At 32.0% G+C, this 17271-nt stretch overlaps 21 non-coding genes across 21 annotated transcripts; all 21 read left to right on the forward strand.

Annotated features, from left to right (window-relative positions):
- The first annotated feature begins 115 nt into the window (after positions 1-115).
- On the forward strand, positions 116-331 carry LOC146061245 (small nucleolar RNA U3). The gene has a single exon (XR_014470774.1). It is a non-coding gene; the product is annotated as a small nucleolar RNA U3 (small nucleolar RNA).
- A 629-nt stretch (positions 332-960) lies between these two features.
- Positions 961-1177, forward strand: LOC146060961 (small nucleolar RNA U3). Its single transcript, XR_014470528.1, has one exon. It is a non-coding gene; the product is annotated as a small nucleolar RNA U3 (small nucleolar RNA).
- Positions 1178-1806: 629 nt separating this feature from the next.
- Positions 1807-2022, forward strand: LOC146061312 (small nucleolar RNA U3). The gene has a single exon (XR_014470834.1). It is a non-coding gene; the product is annotated as a small nucleolar RNA U3 (small nucleolar RNA).
- A 630-nt stretch (positions 2023-2652) lies between these two features.
- Positions 2653-2868, forward strand: LOC146061342 (small nucleolar RNA U3). Its single transcript, XR_014470859.1, has one exon. It is a non-coding gene; the product is annotated as a small nucleolar RNA U3 (small nucleolar RNA).
- Positions 2869-3498: 630 nt separating this feature from the next.
- LOC146061233 (small nucleolar RNA U3) lies at positions 3499-3714 on the forward strand. Its single transcript, XR_014470763.1, has one exon. It is a non-coding gene; the product is annotated as a small nucleolar RNA U3 (small nucleolar RNA).
- A 617-nt stretch (positions 3715-4331) lies between these two features.
- On the forward strand, positions 4332-4547 carry LOC146061091 (small nucleolar RNA U3). The gene has a single exon (XR_014470641.1). It is a non-coding gene; the product is annotated as a small nucleolar RNA U3 (small nucleolar RNA).
- Positions 4548-5178: 631 nt separating this feature from the next.
- Positions 5179-5394, forward strand: LOC146061361 (small nucleolar RNA U3). The gene has a single exon (XR_014470876.1). It is a non-coding gene; the product is annotated as a small nucleolar RNA U3 (small nucleolar RNA).
- A 630-nt stretch (positions 5395-6024) lies between these two features.
- LOC146061247 (small nucleolar RNA U3) lies at positions 6025-6240 on the forward strand. The gene has a single exon (XR_014470775.1). It is a non-coding gene; the product is annotated as a small nucleolar RNA U3 (small nucleolar RNA).
- A 629-nt stretch (positions 6241-6869) lies between these two features.
- On the forward strand, positions 6870-7086 carry LOC146060962 (small nucleolar RNA U3). Its single transcript, XR_014470529.1, has one exon. It is a non-coding gene; the product is annotated as a small nucleolar RNA U3 (small nucleolar RNA).
- Positions 7087-7715: 629 nt separating this feature from the next.
- On the forward strand, positions 7716-7931 carry LOC146061314 (small nucleolar RNA U3). Its single transcript, XR_014470835.1, has one exon. It is a non-coding gene; the product is annotated as a small nucleolar RNA U3 (small nucleolar RNA).
- A 630-nt stretch (positions 7932-8561) lies between these two features.
- Positions 8562-8777, forward strand: LOC146061343 (small nucleolar RNA U3). Its single transcript, XR_014470860.1, has one exon. It is a non-coding gene; the product is annotated as a small nucleolar RNA U3 (small nucleolar RNA).
- Positions 8778-9407: 630 nt separating this feature from the next.
- On the forward strand, positions 9408-9623 carry LOC146061234 (small nucleolar RNA U3). Its single transcript, XR_014470764.1, has one exon. It is a non-coding gene; the product is annotated as a small nucleolar RNA U3 (small nucleolar RNA).
- A 617-nt stretch (positions 9624-10240) lies between these two features.
- On the forward strand, positions 10241-10456 carry LOC146061092 (small nucleolar RNA U3). Its single transcript, XR_014470642.1, has one exon. It is a non-coding gene; the product is annotated as a small nucleolar RNA U3 (small nucleolar RNA).
- A 630-nt stretch (positions 10457-11086) lies between these two features.
- On the forward strand, positions 11087-11302 carry LOC146061216 (small nucleolar RNA U3). Its single transcript, XR_014470748.1, has one exon. It is a non-coding gene; the product is annotated as a small nucleolar RNA U3 (small nucleolar RNA).
- Positions 11303-11932: 630 nt separating this feature from the next.
- Positions 11933-12148, forward strand: LOC146061369 (small nucleolar RNA U3). Its single transcript, XR_014470883.1, has one exon. It is a non-coding gene; the product is annotated as a small nucleolar RNA U3 (small nucleolar RNA).
- Positions 12149-12778: 630 nt separating this feature from the next.
- LOC146061315 (small nucleolar RNA U3) lies at positions 12779-12994 on the forward strand. The gene has a single exon (XR_014470836.1). It is a non-coding gene; the product is annotated as a small nucleolar RNA U3 (small nucleolar RNA).
- Positions 12995-13624: 630 nt separating this feature from the next.
- LOC146061236 (small nucleolar RNA U3) lies at positions 13625-13840 on the forward strand. The gene has a single exon (XR_014470765.1). It is a non-coding gene; the product is annotated as a small nucleolar RNA U3 (small nucleolar RNA).
- Positions 13841-14469: 629 nt separating this feature from the next.
- LOC146061399 (small nucleolar RNA U3) lies at positions 14470-14685 on the forward strand. The gene has a single exon (XR_014470908.1). It is a non-coding gene; the product is annotated as a small nucleolar RNA U3 (small nucleolar RNA).
- A 630-nt stretch (positions 14686-15315) lies between these two features.
- LOC146061370 (small nucleolar RNA U3) lies at positions 15316-15531 on the forward strand. The gene has a single exon (XR_014470884.1). It is a non-coding gene; the product is annotated as a small nucleolar RNA U3 (small nucleolar RNA).
- A 630-nt stretch (positions 15532-16161) lies between these two features.
- Positions 16162-16377, forward strand: LOC146061385 (small nucleolar RNA U3). Its single transcript, XR_014470897.1, has one exon. It is a non-coding gene; the product is annotated as a small nucleolar RNA U3 (small nucleolar RNA).
- Positions 16378-17007: 630 nt separating this feature from the next.
- LOC146061237 (small nucleolar RNA U3) lies at positions 17008-17223 on the forward strand. The gene has a single exon (XR_014470766.1). It is a non-coding gene; the product is annotated as a small nucleolar RNA U3 (small nucleolar RNA).
- The last annotated feature ends 48 nt before the right edge of the window (positions 17224-17271 follow it).

Consider the following 17271-nt stretch of genomic DNA (forward strand, 5'->3'; position numbering starts at 1 on the left):
TTGTGAAAATTGGGTAACACTACGATTACCCACTTTCAAAAATGGTACAAAAATGTCTCCATTACTTTAAATACTGATTCTTATGGTCTAGCTAAACCATCAACAAATGGGAATTAAGACTATACTTTCAGGGATCTTTTCTATAGGCAATGATGGGAGAAATATGTTCGAAAGTGTCCAAACTCACCAACCACAATGATGAGTTAAAGGGCTCTCTTCTCAGCATGAAGGCAGTTGGCAACTCTGTTTCTTATGGATGTTGCTTGCTTTTGATGACTGTGCTACTTTTTGAAATAGAAAAAGTGGTAGGAGAGAGCTCATTCAGAGTGGTTGTTTCCAGTTTTCACTATACGTTATGGCAATTTTGTGCTGTAGTTGTGTGTGTTTGAGTAAATATGGGTCTACATATCTTTACGATTCTGAATTTGAACGTTGATTAGAAGAGAAAAATGTTTTTGAATGAGTATTTGCGTTTGACTTTTAATCTTGTACAAGTGATTTATTTTTATGAGGACTGATGCATTTAAAACAATTTTGTTTGCAGCATATTTGTTTTAAAATGGGTATTAGCAAAATAGTAACAGCTGAATTGCTTACAGTTGCAAGCCACTCATTTTTTTTTAATGCAATGTGGGAAATGATGAAATTACCAATAGATTTTCGATAGTAATATTAGTGCATTATTTTAATTGCTAAGTATTCTGTTTGATATTTAAGACCAACATCTTTATGTATGCCAATATTATAATCTGCTAAATAATTCTATTTTAAAATGTCTCTAGACTTACAACAAACCATTTATAGTTTGTATACTTTAATCATTCAATTTGTGGAGCAGGTTATGTTTGTGAAAATTGGGTAACAATACGATTACCCACTTTCAAAAATGGTACAAAAATGTCTCCATTACTTTAAATACTGATTCTTAAGGTCTAGCTAAACCATCAACAAATGGGAATTAAGACTATACTTTCAGGGATCATTTCTATAGGCAATGATGGGAGAAATGTGCTTGAAAGTGTCCAAACTCACCAACCACAATGATGAGTTAAAGGGTTCTCTTCTCAGCATGAAGGCAGTTGGCAACTCTGTTTTTTTATGGATGTTGCTTGCTTTTGATGACTGTGCCACTTTTTGAAATAGAAAAAGTGGTAGGAGAGAGCTCATTCAGAGTGGTTGTTTCCAGTTTTCACTATACGTTATGGCAATTTTGTGCTGTAGTTGTGTGTGTTTGAGTAAATATGGGTCTACATATCTTTATGTTTTTGAATTTGAACGTTGATTAGTAGAGAAAAATGTTTTTGAATGAGTATTTGCGTTTGACTTTTAATCTTGTACAAGTGATTTATTTTTATGAGGACTGATGCATTTAAAACAATTTTGTTTGCAGCATATTTGTTTTAAAATGGGTATTAGCAAATAGTAACAGCTGAATTGCTTACAGTTGCAAGCCACTGATTTATTTTTGAATGCAATGTGGGAAATGATGAAATTACCAATAGATTTTCGATAGTAATATTAGTGCATTATTTTAATTGCTAAGTATTCTGTTTGATATTTAAGACCAACATCTTAGTGTATGCCAATATTATACTCTGCTAAATAATTCTATTTTAAAATGTCTCTAGACTTACAACAAACCATTTATAGTTTGTATACTTTAATCATTCAATTTGTGGAGCAGGTTATGTTTGTGAAAATTGGGTAACAATACGATTACCCACTTTCAAAAATGGTACAAAAATGTCTCCATTACTTTAAATACTGATTCTTATGGTCTAGCTAAACCATCAACAAATGGGAATTAAGACTATACTTTCAGGGATCATTTCTATAGGCATTGATGGGAGAAATGTGCTTGAAAGTGTCCAAACTCACCAACCACAATGATGAATTAAAGGGTTCTCTTCTCAGCATGAAGGCAGTTGGCAACTCTGTTTCTTATGGATGTTTCTTGCTTTTGATGACTGTGCCACTTTTTGAAATAGAAAAAGTGGTAGGAGAGAGCTCATTCAGAGTGGTTGTTTCCAGTTTTCACTATACGTTATGGCAATTTTGTGCTGTAGTTGTGTGTGTTTGAGTAAATATGGGTCTACATATCTTTACGATTCTGAATTTGAACGTTGATTAGAAGAGAAAAATGTTTTTGAATGAGTATTTGCGTTTGACATTTAATCTTGTACAAGTGATTTATTTTTATGAGGACTGATGCATTTAAAACAATTTTGTTTGCAGCATATTTGTTTTAAAATGGGTATTAGCAAAATAGTAACAGCTGAATTGCTTACAGTTTCAAGCCACTGATTTATTTTTGAATGCAATGTGGGAAATGATGAAATTACCAATAGATTTTTGATAGTAATATTAGTGCATTATTTTAATTGCTAAGTATTCTGTTTGATATTTAAGACCAACATCTTTATGTATGCCAATATTATAATCTGCTAAATAATTCTATTTTAAAATGTCTCTAGACTTACAACAAACCATTTATAGTTTGTATACTTTAATCATTCAATTTGTGGAGCAGGTTATGTTTGTGAAAATTGGGTAACAATACGATTACCCACTTTCAAAAATGGTACAAAAATGTCTCCATTACTTTAAATACTGATTCTTATGGTCTAGCTAAACCATCAACAAATGGGAATTAACACTATACTTTCAGGGATCTTTTCTATAGGCAATGATGAGAGATATGTGCTTGAAAGTGTCCAAACTCACCAACCACAATGATGAGTTAAAGAGCTCTCTTCTCAGCATGAAGGCAGTTGGCAACTCTGTTTCTTATGGATGTTGCTTGCTTTTGATGACTGTGCCACTTTTTGAAATAGAAAAAGTGGTAGGAGAGAGCTCATCCAGAGTGGTTGTTTCCAGTTTTCACTATACGTTATGGCAATTTTGTGCTGTAGTTGTGTGTGTTTGAGTAAATATGGGTCTACATATCTTTACGATTCTGAATTTGAACGTTGATTAGAAGAGAAAAATGTTTTTGAATGAGTATTTGCGTTTGACTTTTAATCTTGTACAAGTGATTTATTTTTATGAGGACTGATGCATTTAAAACAATTTTGTTTGCAGCATATTTGTTTTAAAATGGGTATTAGCAAAATAGTAACAGCTGAATTGCTTACAGTTGCAAGCCACTGATTTATTTTTGAATGCAATTTGGGAAATTATAAAATTACCAATAGATTTTCGATAGTAATATTAGTGCATTATTTTAATTACTAAGTATTCTGTTTGATATTTAAGACCAACATCTTAGTGTATGCCAATATTATAATCTGCTAAATAATTCTATTTTAAAATGTCTCTAGACTTACAACAAACCATTTATAGTTTGTATACTTTAATCATTCAATTTGTGGAGCAGGTTATGTTTGTGAAAATTGGGTAACACTACGATTACCCACTTTCAAAAATGGTACAAAAATGTCTCCATTACTTTAAATACTGATTCTTATGGTCTAGCTAAACCATCAACAAATGGGAATTAAGACTATACTTTCAGGGATCTTTTCTATAGGCAATGATGGGAGAAATGTGCTCGAAAGTGTCCAAACTCACCAACCACAATGATGAGTTAAAGGGCTCTCTTCTCAGCATGAAGGCAGTTGGCAACTCTGTTTCTTATGGATGTTGCTTGCTTTTGATGACTGTGCTACTTTTTGAAATAGAAAAAGTGGTAGGAGAGAGCTCATTCAGAGTGGTTGTTTCCAGTTTTCACTATACGTTATGGCAATTTTGTGCTGTAGTTGTGTGTGTTTGAGTAAATATGGGTCTACATATCTTTATGTTTCTGAATTTGAATGTTGATTAGTAGAGAAAAATGTTTTTGAATGAGTATTTGCGTTTGACTTTTAATCTTGTACAAGTGATTTATTTTTATGAGGACTGATGCATTTAAAACAATTTTGTTTGCAGCATATTTGTTTTAAAATGGGTATTAGCAAAATAGTAACAGCTGAATTGCTTACAGTTGCAAGCCACTGATTTATTTTTGAATGCAATGTGGGAAATGATGAAATTACCAATAGATTTTCGATAGTAATATTAGTGCATTATTTTAATTGCTAAGTATTCTGTTTGATATTTAAGACCAACATCTTTATGTATGCCAATATTATAATCTGCTAAATAATTCTATTTTAAAATGTCTCTAGACTTACAACAAACCATTTATAGTTTGTATACTTTAATCATTCAATTTGTGGAGCAGGTTATGATTGTGAAAATTGGGTAACAATACGATTACCCACTTTCAAAAATGGTACAAAAATGTCTCCATTACTTTAAATACTGATTCTTATGGTCTAGCTAAACCATCAACAAATATACTTTCAGGGATCATTTCTATAGGCAATGATGGGAGAAATGTGCTTGAAAGTGTCCAAACTCACCAACCACAATGATGAGTTAAAGGGCTCTCTTCTCAGCATGAAGGCAGTTGGCAACTCTGTTTCTTATGGATGTTGCTTGCTTTTGATGACTGTGCCACTTTTTGAAATAGAAAAAGTGGTAGGAGAGAGCTCATTCAGAGTGGTTGTTTCCAGTTTTCATTATACGTTATGGCAATTTTGTGCTGTAGTTGTGTGTGTTTGAGTAAATATGGGTCTACATATCTTTACGTTTCTGAATTTGAACGTTGATTAGTAGAGAAAAATGTTTTTGAATGAGTATTTGCGTTTGACTTTTAATCTTGTACAAGTGATTTATTTTTATGAGGACTGATGCGTTTAAAACAATTTTTTTTTGTAGCATATTTGTTTTAAAATGGGTATTAGCAAAATAGTAACAGCTGAATTGCTTACAGTTGCAAGCCACAGATTTATTTTTGAATGCAATGTGGGAAATGATGAAATTACCAATAGATTTTCGATAGTAATATTAGTGCATTATTTTAATTGCTAAGTATTCTGTTTGATATTTAAGACCAACATCTTTATGTATGCCAATATTATAATCTGCTAAATAATTCTATTTTAAAATGTCTCCAGACTTACAACAAACCATTTATAGTTTGTATACTTTAATCATTCAATTTCTGGAGCAGGTTATGTTTGTGAAAATTGGGTAACAATACGATTACCCACTTTCAAAAATGGTACAAAAATGTCTCCATTACTTTAAATACTGATTCTTATGGTCTAGCTAAACCATCAACATATGGGAATTAAGACTATACTGTCAGGGATCATTTCTATAGGCAATGATGGGAGAAATGTGCTTGAAAGTGTCCAAACTCACCAAACACAATGATGAGTTAAAGGGCTCTCTTCTCAGCATGAAGGCAGTTGGCAACTCTGTTTCTTATGGATGTTGCTTGCTTTTGATGACTGTGCCACTTTTTGAAATAGAAAAAGTGGTAGGAGAGAGCTCATTCAGAGTGGTTGTTTCCAGTTTTCACTATACGTTATGGCAATTTTGTGCTGTAGTTGTGTGTGTTTGAGTAAATATGGGTCTACATATCTTTACGATTCTGAATTTGAACGTTGATTAGAAGAGAAAAATGTTTTTGAATGAGTATTTGCGTTTGACTTTTAATCTTGTACAAGTGATTTATTTTTATGAGGACTGATGCATTTAAAACAATTTTGTTTGCAGCATATTTGTTTTAAAATGGGTATTAGCAAAATAGTAACAGCTGAATTGCTTACAGTTGCAAGCCACTGATTTATTTTTGAATGCAATTTGGGAAATGATAAAATTACCAATAGATTTTCGATAGTAATATTAGTGCATTATTTTAATTACTAAGTATTCTGTTTGATATTTAAGACCAACATCTTAGTGTATGCCAATATTATAATCTGCTAAATAATTCTATTTTAAAATGTCTCTAGACTTACAACAAACCATTTATAGTTTGTATACTTTAATCATTCAATTTGTGGAGCAGGTTATGTTTGTGAAAATTGGGTAACACTACGATTACCCACTTTCAAAAATGGTACAAAAATGTCTCCATTACTTTAAATACTGATTCTTATGGTCTAGCTAAACCATCAACAAATGGGAATTAAGACTATACTTTCAGGGATCTTTTCTATAGGCAATGATGGGAGAAATATGTTCGAAAGTGTCCAAACTCACCAACCACAATGATGAGTTAAAGGGCTCTCTTCTCAGCATGAAGGCAGTTGGCAACTCTGTTTCTTATGGATGTTGCTTGCTTTTGATGACTGTGCTACTTTTTGAAATAGAAAAAGTGGTAGGAGAGAGCTCATTCAGAGTGGTTGTTTCCAGTTTTCACTATACGTTATGGCAATTTTGTGCTGTAGTTGTGTGTGTTTGAGTAAATATGGGTCTACATATCTTTACGATTCTGAATTTGAACGTTGATTAGAAGAGAAAAATGTTTTTGAATGAGTATTTGCGTTTGACTTTTAATCTTGTACAAGTGATTTATTTTTATGAGGACTGATGCATTTAAAACAATTTTGTTTGCAGCATATTTGTTTTAAAATGGGTATTAGCAAAATAGTAACAGCTGAATTGCTTACAGTTGCAAGCCACTCATTTTTTTTTAATGCAATGTGGGAAATGATGAAATTACCAATAGATTTTCGATAGTAATATTAGTGCATTATTTTAATTGCTAAGTATTCTGTTTGATATTTAAGACCAACATCTTTATGTATGCCAATATTATAATCTGCTAAATAATTCTATTTTAAAATGTCTCTAGACTTACAACAAACCATTTATAGTTTGTATACTTTAATCATTCAATTTGTGGAGCAGGTTATGTTTGTGAAAATTGGGTAACAATACGATTACCCACTTTCAAAAATGGTACAAAAATGTCTCCATTACTTTAAATACTGATTCTTAAGGTCTAGCTAAACCATCAACAAATGGGAATTAAGACTATACTTTCAGGGATCATTTCTATAGGCAATGATGGGAGAAATGTGCTTGAAAGTGTCCAAACTCACCAACCACAATGATGAGTTAAAGGGTTCTCTTCTCAGCATGAAGGCAGTTGGCAACTCTGTTTTTTTATGGATGTTGCTTGCTTTTGATGACTGTGCCACTTTTTGAAATAGAAAAAGTGGTAGGAGAGAGCTCATTCAGAGTGGTTGTTTCCAGTTTTCACTATACGTTATGGCAATTTTGTGCTGTAGTTGTGTGTGTTTGAGTAAATATGGGTCTACATATCTTTATGTTTTTGAATTTGAACGTTGATTAGTAGAGAAAAATGTTTTTGAATGAGTATTTGCGTTTGACTTTTAATCTTGTACAAGTGATTTATTTTTATGAGGACTGATGCATTTAAAACAATTTTGTTTGCAGCATATTTGTTTTAAAATGGGTATTAGCAAATAGTAACAGCTGAATTGCTTACAGTTGCAAGCCACTGATTTATTTTTGAATGCAATGTGGGAAATGATGAAATTACCAATAGATTTTCGATAGTAATATTAGTGCATTATTTTAATTGCTAAGTATTCTGTTTGATATTTAAGACCAACATCTTAGTGTATGCCAATATTATACTCTGCTAAATAATTCTATTTTAAAATGTCTCTAGACTTACAACAAACCATTTATAGTTTGTATACTTTAATCATTCAATTTGTGGAGCAGGTTATGTTTGTGAAAATTGGGTAACAATACGATTACCCACTTTCAAAAATGGTACAAAAATGTCTCCATTACTTTAAATACTGATTCTTATGGTCTAGCTAAACCATCAACAAATGGGAATTAAGACTATACTTTCAGGGATCATTTCTATAGGCATTGATGGGAGAAATGTGCTTGAAAGTGTCCAAACTCACCAACCACAATGATGAATTAAAGGGTTCTCTTCTCAGCATGAAGGCAGTTGGCAACTCTGTTTCTTATGGATGTTTCTTGCTTTTGATGACTGTGCCACTTTTTGAAATAGAAAAAGTGGTAGGAGAGAGCTCATTCAGAGTGGTTGTTTCCAGTTTTCACTATACGTTATGGCAATTTTGTGCTGTAGTTGTGTGTGTTTGAGTAAATATGGGTCTACATATCTTTACGATTCTGAATTTGAACGTTGATTAGAAGAGAAAAATGTTTTTGAATGAGTATTTGCGTTTGACATTTAATCTTGTACAAGTGATTTATTTTTATGAGGACTGATGCATTTAAAACAATTTTGTTTGCAGCATATTTGTTTTAAAATGGGTATTAGCAAAATAGTAACAGCTGAATTGCTTACAGTTTCAAGCCACTGATTTATTTTTGAATGCAATGTGGGAAATGATGAAATTACCAATAGATTTTTGATAGTAATATTAGTGCATTATTTTAATTGCTAAGTATTCTGTTTGATATTTAAGACCAACATCTTTATGTATGCCAATATTATAATCTGCTAAATAATTCTATTTTAAAATGTCTCTAGACTTACAACAAACCATTTATAGTTTGTATACTTTAATCATTCAATTTGTGGAGCAGGTTATGTTTGTGAAAATTGGGTAACAATACGATTACCCACTTTCAAAAATGGTACAAAAATGTCTCCATTACTTTAAATACTGATTCTTATGGTCTAGCTAAACCATCAACAAATGGGAATTAACACTATACTTTCAGGGATCTTTTCTATAGGCAATGATGAGAGATATGTGCTTGAAAGTGTCCAAACTCACCAACCACAATGATGAGTTAAAGAGCTCTCTTCTCAGCATGAAGGCAGTTGGCAACTCTGTTTCTTATGGATGTTGCTTGCTTTTGATGACTGTGCCACTTTTTGAAATAGAAAAAGTGGTAGGAGAGAGCTCATCCAGAGTGGTTGTTTCCAGTTTTCACTATACGTTATGGCAATTTTGTGCTGTAGTTGTGTGTGTTTGAGTAAATATGGGTCTACATATCTTTACGATTCTGAATTTGAACGTTGATTAGAAGAGAAAAATGTTTTTGAATGAGTATTTGCGTTTGACTTTTAATCTTGTACAAGTGATTTATTTTTATGAGGACTGATGCATTTAAAACAATTTTGTTTGCAGCATATTTGTTTTAAAATGGGTATTAGCAAAATAGTAACAGCTGAATTGCTTACAGTTGCAAGCCACTGATTTATTTTTGAATGCAATTTGGGAAATTATAAAATTACCAATAGATTTTCGATAGTAATATTAGTGCATTATTTTAATTACTAAGTATTCTGTTTGATATTTAAGACCAACATCTTAGTGTATGCCAATATTATAATCTGCTAAATAATTCTATTTTAAAATGTCTCTAGACTTACAACAAACCATTTATAGTTTGTATACTTTAATCATTCAATTTGTGGAGCAGGTTATGTTTGTGAAAATTGGGTAACACTACGATTACCCACTTTCAAAAATGGTACAAAAATGTCTCCATTACTTTAAATACTGATTCTTATGGTCTAGCTAAACCATCAACAAATGGGAATTAAGACTATACTTTCAGGGATCTTTTCTATAGGCAATGATGGGAGAAATGTGCTCGAAAGTGTCCAAACTCACCAACCACAATGATGAGTTAAAGGGCTCTCTTCTCAGCATGAAGGCAGTTGGCAACTCTGTTTCTTATGGATGTTGCTTGCTTTTGATGACTGTGCTACTTTTTGAAATAGAAAAAGTGGTAGGAGAGAGCTCATTCAGAGTGGTTGTTTCCAGTTTTCACTATACGTTATGGCAATTTTGTGCTGTAGTTGTGTGTGTTTGAGTAAATATGGGTCTACATATCTTTATGTTTCTGAATTTGAATGTTGATTAGTAGAGAAAAATGTTTTTGAATGAGTATTTGCGTTTGACTTTTAATCTTGTACAAGTGATTTATTTTTATGAGGACTGATGCATTTAAAACAATTTTGTTTGCAGCATATTTGTTTTAAAATGGGTATTAGCAAAATAGTAACAGCTGAATTGCTTACAGTTGCAAGCCACTGATTTATTTTTGAATGCAATGTGGGAAATGATGAAATTACCAATAGATTTTCGATAGTAATATTAGTGCATTATTTTAATTGCTAAGTATTCTGTTTGATATTTAAGACCAACATCTTTATGTATGCCAATATTATAATCTGCTAAATAATTCTATTTTAAAATGTCTCTAGACTTACAACAAACCATTTATAGTTTGTATACTTTAATCATTCAATTTGTGGAGCAGGTTATGATTGTGAAAATTGGGTAACAATACGATTACCCACTTTCAAAAATGGTACAAAAATGTCTCCATTACTTTAAATACTGATTCTTATGGTCTAGCTAAACCATCAACAAATATACTTTCAGGGATCATTTCTATAGGCAATGATGGGAGAAATGTGCTTGAAAGTGTCCAAACTCACCAACCACAATGATGAGTTAAAGGGCTCTCTTCTCAGCATGAAGGCAGTTGGCAACTCTGTTTCTTATGGATGTTGCTTGCTTTTGATGACTGTGCCACTTTTTGAAATAGAAAAAGTGGTAGGAGAGAGCTCATTCAGAGTGGTTGTTTCCAGTTTTCATTATACGTTATGGCAATTTTGTGCTGTAGTTGTGTGTGTTTGAGTAAATATGGGTCTACATATCTTTACGTTTCTGAATTTGAACGTTGATTAGTAGAGAAAAATGTTTTTGAATGAGTATTTGCGTTTGACTTTTAATCTTGTACAAGTGATTTATTTTTATGAGGACTGATGCATTTAAAACAATTTTTTTTGTAGCATATTTGTTTTAAAATGGGTATTAGCAAAATAGTAACAGCTGAATTGCTTACAGTTGCAAGCCACAGATTTATTTTTGAATGCAATGTGGGAAATGATGAAATTACCAATAGATTTTCGATAGTAATATTAGTGCATTATTTTAATTGCTAAGTATTCTGTTTGATATTTAAGACCAACATCTTTATGTATGCCAATATTATAATCTGCTAAATAATTCTATTTTAAAATGTCTCCAGACTTACAACAAACCATTTATAGTTTGTATACTTTAATCATTCAATTTCTGGAGCAGGTTATGTTTGTGAAAATTGGGTAACAATACGATTACCCACTTTCAAAAATGGTACAAAAATGTCTCCATTACTTTAAATACTGATTCTTATGGTCTAGCTAAACCATCAACAAATGGGAATTAAGACTATACTGTCAGGGATCATTTCTATAGGCAATGATGGGAGAAATGTGCTTGAAAGTGTCCAAACTCACCAACCACAATGATGAGTTAAAGGGCTCTCTTCTCAGCATGAAGGCAGTTGGCAACTCTGTTTCTTATGGATGTTGCTTGCTTTTGATGACTGTGCCACTTTTTGAAATAGAAAAAGTGGTAGGAGAGAGCTCATTCAGAGTGGTTGTTTCCAGTTTTCACTATACGTTATGGCAATTTTGTGCTGTAGTTGTGTGTGTTTGAGTAAATATGGGTCTACATATCTTTACGATTCTAAATTTGAACGTTGATTAGAAGAGAAAAATGTTTTTGAATGAGTATTTGCGTTTGACTTTTAATCTTGTACAAGTGATTTATTTTTATGAGGACTGATGCATTTAAAACAATTTTGTTTGCAGCATATTTGTTTTAAAATGGGTATTAGCAAAATAGTAACAGCTGAATTGCTTACAGTTGCAAGCCACTGATTTATTTTTGAATGCAATTTGGGAAATGATAAAATTACCAATAGATTTTCGATAGTAATATTAGTGCATTATTTTAATTACTAAGTATTCTGTTTGATATTTAAGACCAACATCTTAGTGTATGCCAATATTATAATCTGCTAAATAATTCTATTTTAAAATGTCTCTAGACTTACAACAAACCATTTATAGTTTGTATACTTTAATCATTCAATTTGTGGAGCAGGTTATGTTTGTGAAAATTGGGTAACACTACGATTACCCACTTTCAAAAATGGTACAAAAATGTCTCCATTACTTTAAATACTGATTCTTATGGTCTAGCTAAACCATCAACAAATGGGAATTAAGACTATAATTTCAGGGATCTTTTCTATAGGCAATGATGGGAGAAATGTGTTCGAAAGTGTCCAAACTCACCAACCACAATGATGAGTTAAAGGGCTCTCTTCTCAGCATGAAGGCAGTTGGCAACTCTGTTTCTTATGGATGTTGCTTGCTTTTGATGACTGTGCTACTTTTTGAAATAGAAAAAGTGGTAGGAGAGAGCTCATTCAGAGTGGTTGTTTCCAGTTTTCACTATACGTTATGGCAATTTTGTGCTGTAGTTGTGTGTGTTTGAGTAAATATGGGTCTACATATCTTTACGATTCTGAATTTGAACGTTGATTAGAAGAGAAAAATGTTTTTGAATGAGTATTTGCGTTTGACTTTTAATCTTGTACAAGTGATTTATTTTTATGAGGACTGATGCATTTAAAACAATTTTGTTTGCAGCATATTTGTTTTAAAATGGGTATTAGCAAAATAGTAACAGCTGAATTGCTTACAGTTGCAAGCCACTCATTTTTTTTTTAATGCAATGTGGGAAATGATGAAATTACCAATAGATTTTCGATAGTAATATTAGTGCATTATTTTAATTGCTAAGTATTCTGTTTGATATTTAAGACCAACATCTTAGTGTATGCCAATATTATACTCTGCTAAATAATTCTATTTTAAAATGTCTCTAGACTTACAACAAACCATTTATAGTTTGTATACTTTAATCATTCAATTTGTGGAGCAGGTTATGTTTGTGAAAATTGGGTAACAATACGATTACCCACTTTCAAAAATGGTACAAAAATGTCTCCATTACTTTAAATACTGATTCTTATGGTCTAGCTAAACCATCAACAAATGGGAATTAAGACTATACTTTCAGGGATCATTTCTATAGGCATTGATGGGAGAAATGTGCTTGAAAGTGTCCAAACTCACCAACCACAATGATGAATTAAAGGGTTCTCTTCTCAGCATGAAGGCAGTTGGCAACTCTGTTTCTTATGGATGTTTCTTGCTTTTGATGACTGTGCCACTTTTTGAAATAGAAAAAGTGGTAGGAGAGAGCTCATTCAGAGTGGTTGTTTCCAGTTTTCACTATACGTTATGGCAATTTTGTGCTGTAGTTGTGTGTGTTTGAGTAAATATGGGTCTACATATCTTTACGATTCTGAATTTGAACGTTGATTAGAAGAGAAAAATGTTTTTGAATGAGTATTTGCGTTTGACATTTAATCTTGTACAAGTGATTTATTTTTATGAGGACTGATGCATTTAAAACAATTTTGTTTGCAGCATATTTGTTTTAAAATGGGTATTAGCAAAATAGTAACAGCTGAATTGCTTACAGTTGCAAGCCACTGATTTATTTTTGAATGCAATGTGGGAAATGATGAAATTACCAATAGATTTTCGATAGTAATATTAGTGCATTATTTTAATTGCTAAGTATTCTGTTTGATATTTAAGACCAACATCTTTATGTATGCCAATATTATAATCTGCTAAATAATTCTATTTTAAAATGTCTCTAGACTTACAACAAACCATTTATAGTTTGTATACTTTAATCATTCAATTTGTGGAGCAGGTTATGTTTGTGAAAATTGGGTAACACTACGATTACCCACTTTCAAAAATGGTACAAAAATGTCTCCATTACTTTAAATACTGATTCTTATGGTCTAGCTAAACCATCAACAAATGGGAATTAAGACTATACTTTCAGGGATCTTTTCTATAGGCAATGATGGGAGAAATGTGCTCGAAAGTGTCCAAACTCACCAACCACAATGATGAGTTAAAGGGCTCTCTTCTCAGCATGAAGGCAGTTGGCAACTCTGTTTCTTATGGATGTTGCTTGCTTTTGATGACTGTGCTACTTTTTGAAATAGAAAAAGTGGTAGGAGAGAGCTCATTCAGAGTGGTTGTTTCCAGTTTTCACTATACGTTATGGCAATTTTGTGCTGTAGTTGTGTGTGTTTGAGTAAATATGGGTCTACATATCTTTATGTTGCTGAATTTGAACGTTGATTAGTAGAGAAAAATGTTTTTGAATGAGTATTTGCGTTTGACTTTTAATCTTGTACAAGTGATTTATTTTTATGAGGACTGATGCATTTAAAACAATTTTGTTTGCAGCATATTTGTTTTAAAATGGGTATTAGCAAATAGTAACAGCTGAATTGCTTACAGTTGCAAGCCACTGATTTATTTTTGAATGCAATGTGGGAAATGATGAAATTACCAATAGATTTTCGATAGTAATATTAGTGCATTATTTTAATTGCTAAGTATTCTGTTTGATATTTAAGACCAACATCTTTATGTATGCCAATATTATACTCTGCTAAATAATTCTATTTTAAAATGTCTCTAGACTTACAACAAACCATTTATAGTTTGTATACTTTAATCATTCAATTTGTGGAGCAGGTTATGTTTGTGAAAATTGGGTAACAATACGATTACCCACTTTCAAAAATGGTACAAAAATGTCTCCATTACTTTAAATACTGATTCTTATGGTCTAGCTAAACCATCAACAAATGGGAATTAACACTATACTTTCAGGGATCATTTCTATAGGCATTGATGGGAGAAATGTGCTTGAAAGTGTCCAAACTCACCAACCACAATGATGAGTTAAAGGGTTCTCTTCTCAGCATGAAGGCAGTTGGCAACTCTGTTCCTTATGGATGTTTCTTGCTTTTGATGACTGTGCCACTTTTTGAAATAGAAACAGTGGTAGGAGAGAGCTCATTCAGAGTGGTTGTTTCCAGTTTTCACTATACGTTATGGCAATTTTGTGCTGTAGTTGTGTGTGTTTGAGTAAATATGGGTCTACATATCTTTACGATTCTGAATTTGAACGTTGATTAGAAGAGAAAAATGTTTTTGAATGAGTATTTGCGTTTGACTTTTAATCTTGTACAAGTGATTTATTTTTATGAGGACTGATGCATTTAAAACAATTTTGTTTGCAGCATATTTGTTTTAAAATGGGTATTAGCAAAATAGTAACAGCTGAATTGCTTACAGTTGCAAGCCACTGATTTATTTTTGAATGCAATTTGGGAAATGATAAAATTACCAATAGATTTTCGATAGTAATATTAGTGCATTATTTTAATTACTAAGTATTCTGTTTGATATTTAAGACCAACATCTTAGTGTATGCCAATATTATAATCTGCTAAATAATTCTATTTTAAAATGTCTCTAGACTTACAACAAACCATTTATAGTTTGTATACTTTAATCATTCAATTTGTGGAGCAGGTTATGTTTGTGAAAATTGGGTAACACTACGATTACCCACTTTCAAAAATGGTACAAAAATGTCTCCATTACTTTAAATACTGATTCTTATGGTCTAGCTAAACCATCAACAAATGGGAATTAAGACTATAATTTCAGGGATCTTTTCTATAGGCAATGATGGGAGAAATGTGTTCGAAAGTGTCCAAACTCACCAACCACAATGATGAGTTAAAGGGCTCTCTTCTCAGCATGAAGGCAGTTGGCAACTCTGTTTCTTATGGATGTTGCTTGCTTTTGATGACTGTGCTACTTTTTGAAATAGAAAAAGTGGTAGGAGAGAGCTCATTCAGAGTGGTTGTTTCCAGTTTTCACTATACGTTATGGCAATTTTGTGCTGTAGTTGTGTGTGTTTGAGTAAATATGGGTCTACATATCTTTACGATTCTGAATTTGAACGTTGATTAGAAGAGAAAAATGTTTTTGAATGAGTATTTGCGTTTGACTTTTAATCTTGTACAAGTGATTTATTTTTATGAGGACTGATGCATTTAAAACAATTTTGTTTGCAGCATATTTGTTTTAAAATGGGTATTAGCAAAATAGTAACAGCTGAATTGCTTACAGTTGCAAGCCACTCATTTTTTTTTGAATGCAATGTGGGAAATGATGAAATTACCAATAGATTTTCGATAGTAATATTAGTGCATTATTTTAATTGCTAAGTATTCTGTTTGATATTTAAGACCAACATCTTAGTGTATGCCAATATTATACTCTGCTAAATAATTCTATTTTAAAATGTCTCTAGACTTACAACAAACCATTTATAGTTTGTATACTTTAATCATTCAATTTGTGGAGCAGGTTATGTTTGTGAAAATTGGGTAACAATACGATTACCCACTTTCAAAAATGGTACAAAAATGTCTCCATTACTTTAAATACTGATTCTTATGGTCTAGCTAAACCATCAACAAATGGGAATTAAGACTATACTTTCAGGGATCATTTCTATAGGCATTGATGGGAGAAATGTGCTTGAAAGTGTCCAAACTCACCAACCACAATGATGAATTAAAGGGTTCTCTTCTCAGCATAAGGGCAGTTGGCAACTCTGTTTCTTATGGATGTTTCTTGCTTTTGATGACTGTGCCACTTTTTGAAATAGAAAAAGTGGTAGGAGAGAGCTCATTCAGAGTGGTTGTTTCCAGTTTTCACTATACGTTATGGCAATTTTGTGCTGTAGTTGTGTGTGTTTGAGTAAATATGGGTCTACATATCTTTACGATTCTGAATTTGAACGTTGATTAGAAGAGAAAAATGTTTTTGAATGAGTATTTGCGTTTGACATTTAATCTTGTACAAGTGATTTATTTTTATGAGGACTGATGCATTTAAAACAATTTTGTTTGCAGCATATTTGTTTTAAAATGGGTATTAGCAAAATAGTAACAGCTGAATTGCTTACAGTTGCAAGCCACTGATTTATTTTTGAATGCAATGTGGGAAATGATGAAATTACCAATAGATTTTCGATAGTAATATTAGTGCATTATTTTAATTGCTAAGTATTCTGTTTGATATTTAAGACCAACATCTTTATGTATGCCAATATTATAATCTGCTAAATAATTCTATTTTAAAATGTCTCTAGACTTACAACAAACCATTTATAGTTTGTATACTTTAATCATTCAATTTGTGGAGCAGGTTATGTTTGTGAAAATTGGGTAACACTACGATTACCCACTTTCAAAAATGGTACAAAAATGTCTCCATTACTTTAAATACTGATTCTTATGGTCTAGCTAAACCATCAACAAATGGGAATTAAGACTATACTTTCAGGGATCTTTTCTATAGGCAATGATGGGAGAAATGTGCTCGAAAGTGTCCAAACTCACCAACCACAATGATGAGTTAAAGGGCTCTCTTCTCAGCATGAAGGCAGTTGGCAACTCTGTTTCTTATGGATGTTGCTTGCTTTTGATGACTGTGCTACTTTTTGAAATAGAAAAAGTGGTAGGAGAGAGCTCATTCAGAGTGGTTGTTTCCAGTTTTCACTATACGTTATGGCAATTTTGTGCTGTAGTTGT

The sequence above is a fragment of the Crinia signifera genome, chromosome 2, assembly GCF_055691185.1.
Source record: "Crinia signifera chromosome 2, ASM5569118v1, whole genome shotgun sequence".
Taxonomy (NCBI): domain Eukaryota; kingdom Metazoa; phylum Chordata; class Amphibia; order Anura; family Myobatrachidae; genus Crinia; species Crinia signifera.